The sequence below is a fragment of the Coenobita brevimanus genome, chromosome 8 (assembly GCF_032717465.1).
Source record: "Coenobita brevimanus isolate Jiangsu-jjx chromosome 8, ASM3271746v2, whole genome shotgun sequence".
Classification (NCBI taxonomy): domain Eukaryota; kingdom Metazoa; phylum Arthropoda; class Malacostraca; order Decapoda; family Coenobitidae; genus Coenobita; species Coenobita brevimanus.
The window spans coordinates 48,162,674-48,169,586 of record NC_136961.1 but is presented as its reverse complement, the minus strand read 5'-3'; positions in this window follow the sequence as shown (position 1 = coordinate 48,169,586).

Here is a 6,913-nt window from a genome sequence, read left to right as displayed (position 1 = left end):
TAGAGATGGGTCGGTCTCGGCAGGGTGGGGTAGAGATGGGTCGGTTTTGGCAGGGTGGGGTAGGATTGGGTCAGAGTTGGCAGGGTGGGATAGGAATGGCTCTGTTTTGGCTGGGTGGGATAGGTATGGGTCGGTTTTGTCAGGGTGGGGAAGGGTTGGGTCGGTTTTGGCAAAGTATAGGTTAGGTTTCGGTTGGTTTTGGCAAGGTGGGGCAGGACTGGGACGGTTTTGGCAGGGTGGGGTATGATTAGGTCAGTTTTGGCAGAGTGGAGTAGAATTGAGTTGGTTTTGGTAGGGTGGGGTAGGGTTTGCTCGGTTTTGGTAGAGTGGGGTAGGATTGGATCGGTTTTGGCAGGGTGGGGTAGGATTGGGTCGGTTTTGGAAGGGTGAGGTAGGACTGGGTCGGTTTGGACAGGGTAGGGTAGGTGTGGGTCGGTTTTGGCAGGGTGGGCAAGGTTTGGGTCGCATTTGGTAAGGTGGGGTAGAATTGGGTTGGTTTTGGCAGAGTAGGGTAGGGATGGGTCGGTATGGCAGGGTAGGGTAGGATTGGGTCGGTTTTGACCGGGTGAAGTAGGATGGGGTCGGTTTTGGCAGGGTGGGGTAAGATTGGGTCGGTTTTTGGCAGGGTGGGAAAGGATTGGTCGGGTTTGGCAGCGTGGAGTAGGACTGGGTTGGTTTTGGCAGGGTGGGGTAGGATTGTGTCGGTCTTGACAGGGTGGGGTAAGGTTGGGTTGGTTTTGGCAGTATGGGGTAGGGATGGGTCGAGTTGCGTTTGGGAGGGTAGGATAGGTTATGGCAGGGTAAGATAGGGCTGGGTGGTGGTGGACTGGATAGGGTAAGCTGGGTAGGGCAGTGTAGGGCTCGGTAGGGTAGGGTAGGCTGAATCAGGGTAGTGTAGGGTACAGAAGAGTGGTGGGTATAACTGCCGTTTAGTTCCGTCATATCCAACGCCTATTTCACTCAGTTATACTACACTGTCTCATCGAATTTGGGGCGATCTTCTCTACGATTTTTGTTCTTCTCCGCTTAGTTCAGTCCTTTAGTTCATTCATGACCCTTAGCTTTCCTTTTTATTTTTTTTATGAGGTGGAGCGCAGGGGCAAGAGGCTAGACCACCATTAGTCCAGAATATTAAAGGGTAGGCCACCAAGCTACGCCCTGGTAATGTCTACATGTCAAAACATCTGTCCACCTCTGGGACTTGAACCGCGGAGCGCTGGACGCAGAGCTCTCGGTTTGTGGATGTCACTTTTACTCTTTGCTAGCTTCTGACGATATCCTACAGCTTCAGAAAACCCTCTTAGGATGACGGGACAGAATCATTTAATCTTTCAAGCCGAGAACAACTTATTTACATTGTCCTAGCTGACCGCATGATTTTATTCAGCTTAGGAGATCCCCTGATAGAGATGGGGTTGATGATGGCAGTATTTAACCCTTCCAGTTCGAAATTTCTCTCTACTGTAGAGGTGAAGAAAATCATCCGAAGGTAGAGAGAAGAAAACAGGAAAAGTAATGTAGTGGTGAAAGGGCTGTACAGGGGAGGAGAGGTTAAAGTAGGGTAGAGTTGGGTCGGCAATGGCAAGGTAGGGTAGGGTAGGCTGAGGTAGGCTAGTATAGGGTTGAGAAGAGTAGGGTAGGGTAAATTGAACTGAATAAGTATATACAATAAAATCTGGTGATACAACAACCAGGGTCATATGCCGCCGGACGACAACGAGAATAAAAGCACTCTAAAAGATGAAATACACACACACACACACACACACACACACACACACACACACACACACACACATACACACACACACAAACAAACAAACAAACAAACAAACAAAATACAATTCATAATTAAAACAAGAAAAACACTAAAACACTAAGAACACTAAAACCACTGTATACTAAATTTTACACGGTAGTGCAGCTGCCTACACCAAGCAAAGGTTTCCCCCTCCACCACAACAAGCATCCTCTCCAAGTACCAACAGAAGACTACAATCCCTCTCCTGCCCGGTGCTCAGAGAGGTAACGATGGCGCAATTCCCCAACAGTGGACACCATCAGCGAAAGCCGAAGAGTCAGGGGGACGAAGCATTCCACACAGAAAGTAGGGGGAGAGTCCTCCATTAAAAATCAATGAGAGAACCAGGAATGGCCCATTCGGAGCCAGCATAAAGCCGTCTCCCACCTGCATTCAGACCTCGGCAAATGAAGGGGCCCGTTTACCAACAAATATCACACATTTTGTTGGCCCCCACCGCATCCCACCTACTCTGCCAGTGGGAGCAAACAGTGAGTGGTTAGATGAATATCACTGAGCGAGGCAGAGGAGAGGTGAGGATGGGCGAGAGGCAGCAGCCTTTGCCAGAGCGTCAGCATGCTCATTGCCCACAATGGTACAAAACCACAAAGCAGTCCCTAGTAAGCACAGCCATTCTAAAACACTGTAGACAACAAAAGAGGATTGGACGGGAAAACACAAAATGGAGATCGGCAGAGTCGCTAAAAACTGTATAACAAACAGGAGGGAAGCTAAATATCAATTTGACTGCGAGTAAAATAGCAGTAAGTTCTGCGATAAAAGTAGATACGATGGGGGGAAGACTCCTACCACGAATGAAATCGGGAAATATAACACCCAAGCCTGTCCCTTCACGGGATTTCAATCCATCAGTACATACGAGAATCGAGACACTGTGAGAGGAAGCATGTTCTAAAAAATTAGCAAAGAGCCGCCTGTGAGGAAAGAAAGGCCTCTCTCTCAGGAAAGTAAACACACGGTTGCACCCCTGAGAGGAGCCAGGGAGCCATCCTTGGTACACGCACAGGACAAACAAGAAAGGTTGGAACATCCACATCCCCCATGGCAGCCTTCACCCTGTACCCAAACGGATGTGGATAGCGAGGATACGGCGAGGCAGACACTCCCTCCGGAACAAAGCCAACAAAATCTTCCTGAACTTTAGCAAAGACGGTGACACTAAGGACACTAGTTTGAGGCACTCTTTCCTCTTGAGGATATGAGGGAAACAAGATGGCACCAATACGGAAAAATTCCATAATCAGTAAAGGCAACCTCCCACGCAAACCAAAATGGTGACCTGCAATACCTGGCTTGTGAAACGGTAGGACAACAGCCCCCCGCCAAGAAGCAGGAGTGGACGAATCTCTCCAAATTCTATTTATAAGACTCAGGAGGAAGGACACTGCTTCATCATCCAGGTACCTCAGCACTGCATGGGGAATATTATCGACTCCGGAGAAGTGTCATGACAGGGAAAGGGTAGACCAAAGTTTACAACAAGACAAAGGGATGTTGTAAGTCTCTCCGCCCCCAGAACGGATGTCCAACACCTTAATCTCCTCCACCTCCCTAAGCCTGGCAAAAACCGAAGAACGAGTAGGATAGGGTAGGGAACGCTAGGGCAGGGTAGGCTGGGGTAGGGTAGTGTAGGGCAGAGAAAAGTAGGTTAGGATGGGTTGGTTTAGGCTAAAGTAGGACAGAATAGGAGAGGGGTAAAATGTGCCTAGTCCAGGAACGAAAAATATATCAGTTATCCATGTAACTAGCGTTTTCTATTTCGGTAGATTATTTTCTTGTCTGCCTAAAGTATCGTGATGTACGAACAAAGAGATTAGATATCGAAACTGTAAGATGCGAATTAGTTACAAAGACGGTATTTTGTTTTGGCTAACGTTACATCGATACGTTCAGCTAAGAGCAACTCGGCAGAACTGAACAGTACATATGACGTGCTAGATGAACGCTGTGACCGGAAAATAAATATATATGTATATATACTTCAGCATACAGTAAGCGATTTTATGTTAACTGAAGAGAAGCCACCACAGCTAATGGGTTAAGTTTACACACACACACACACACACACACACACGTTGCGAAAAGTTTCACTGACGAAGTGGGTGGTTACTGTCCCCCTTGAGCAAGGGGACTGGTGTGTGCGTGTGTGGCCACAGCCTTGCCCTTAGATCGGACTATATGAGCTCTCTGCTCCCTTCCGGGAGGGTAAAAGCTAACGATCACGACCATCAAGTGATCCTGACTGACCCGGTGAATTACACACACACACACACACACACACACACACACACACACACACACACACACACACACCATTACTTGCAACTGGCTGGCCTATCATACAGCCATATCCTATATTCATGAAGTACAACACATCTTACATTTATGTAGTATGTTAAAAAAAAAAAAAAAAAAAAAATGGTTATATAATACAGAACTGGGAAATATGATGATGATGATGATGATGATGAGAGTGGAGTAAACAGGGTGAGATGAGGAGAATGAGAGAGATGGATGGACATAACAGTGAATGTATTATGTATATTAACCTGACAAATGCCGAAGTAAGCTGGTAAGGGTGAAGTAATATGGAGCCTGACCGTACCGTGACGCCATATAATTATTGATTTATCCACCGATAGATCTATCTATCTATCTATAGCCCGACGCCCTAATCCCGCAAAGAGTGGCCGCAGACAAAACGCCTCCAAGTCGCTCTGTCACCCACCATTTGACTACCCTCCCCCCAACTCACCCCCCCCCTCCCTCATATACCTCTCAACTCCATCCCTCCACCTCATCCTCGGTCTACCCCTCCCTCTCCCTCCCTCCACCTCACCTACATACACCCTCTTAGTCAGTCTTTCATTCTCCATTCTCTCCACATGTTCAAACCACCTCAGTGTATTTCTCCTAATCTTCTCTACCACATCCACATCCACCCCACAACGTTCCTCCACTTCTTCATTCGTCAACCTGTCCCTCCATGTCATTCCACATGCTCCTCTCAAGTAACTCATTTCCACTGCTCTCACTCTTGACTTGTTCCCCTCTTGCAAGGTCCACGCCTCGCTTCCATACGTCAGGGTAGGGATCACAATACTATCATGCAGTGACTTCTTAACTTCCATACTCACCTCTCTATTTCTCATCACTGCTTTCAGTGAACCAACAACCTCCCTTCCCTGCTGTACCCTTTCACGCACTTCATCCCCCAAAGGTCCATCCTTACTCATCACACTACCCAAGTACTTGAATGCACTCACACTCTCCATATCCTCACCATCCAACCTCACTGTACAACTGTGACTTCATTCCTCTCAAACACCATAACTTTACTTTTGTTTACATTAACTTTCAGCTTCCTCCTCCTACACACTGTCCCAAATTCATTCACCAAACCTTGCAACTCCCATTCATCTTCACTCAACAATACTGTATCATCAGCAAACAGCAACACCGGAATCTTCCAAATCTCACCCTCATTCATTAGAGCCACCCCCACATCCACTGCCCTACCCTGCACCTCCTTTACAACCCCATCCATGTATATATTAAACAGCCATGGAGACATCACACAACCCTGTTTCAGTTCCACATTGAGATAAAAAAATTCACTCAGCTCACCATCCACTCGCACCGTAGCCCTACCTCCTTCGTACATACTCTTCACAGCATTCAACAATTTCCCATCCACTCCATATATTCTTAATACCTTCCACATACCTTGCCTATCTATTCTGTCATAAGCTATCTCCAAGTCCATGAAGACAGCATACACTTTCTTTCCCTTCTCTAGATACATCTCCACTAAACATCTTAGAACAAATATCTGATCTACACACCCTTTTCCCTTCCTCTGTCATATGCCTAACCCTATCAATGAGTATTCTACCATATATTTTACCAGTCACACTAAGAAGGCAAATACCCCTATGGTTACCACATACTTCTCTCTCCCCTTTTCCTTTGTATAAAGGAACAATTACAGTATACCTGATTTCCAGTCCTCTGGAACCCTTCCCTCTTCCCAAGCCAATCTACACAACTTCCATATCCATTCCACAACAATCTCACCCCCATACCTCAGCATTTCACCACACACTTCATCAATCCCTGGGGCCTTTCCCATCTTGATCTTCTTCATTGCTTCCACTACTTCCGCCCTACTCCCTCCTGTCATCTCTCCTTCTCCCAGCCATTCCCCAACCACTTATACTCGCATTGCTCTCATTCTCTACATTCAACAAATCCTCAAAGTGCTCCTTCCATCTCCTCACTGTAGTGGAAGGGTTAATGTAATGTGTGTGTGTGGGGGGGGGGAGAGAGAGAGGTGGGGGAGTTGATGAAATGATGAGGAAAAATACTACGTGTCTTGTAATCACTCACCTGCATTGCCAAAATTCTATCTCTTGAGCATTCGTACTTGGTGTGCATCTCCCCCTGCCTTCGACCTCCATTTTTCTAACGCTGTGTGTCCAGGTACAGCATGGTCTTGAAGTTGGCTTGCTTGTTTGACTATCTTGCGTTGGGGTTCAGCCTTTGGTTCCTTCTCTCTGAAAAATGAAATAGTGTTAGTATATTGTATTGCTGGCACTTACTGTTAGGAATTTGGCGGAGAGGAACACGAAGAGAACATCAGGAAAAAGGTAATGAAAATAAAAAAAATAAGAAAACTGTATAAATAAATGAGGGAAACCTGTCATAGAGGTATCCAGGAAAAATGGCCTTGGGTTCATTCTTCCTTGCATGAAAAAAAAAAATACACAGAAATAATACAGACTCCTTCAATACTTCGTCTTAATTTAGTCCTTAATCTTAAAACTATGAGACCAAAGGAGAATTAAAGACCTCAGTTTTTGACGGTCACTAATGTAAGACTAGCAGGGATCAGATTTATTAGCCTGCATGCCACATTTTGAGTTCCTAATTATTTTATCATACAGGTAAAATCAACACATCAGTACAGGTGCATAATATCAGTGATGGTTTTATGTGAAAATTCTTTACTTATTCAACATCATGACACCTTCTTCTTCTTCTTATTATTATTATTATTATTATTATTATTATTATTATTATTTAACTGGT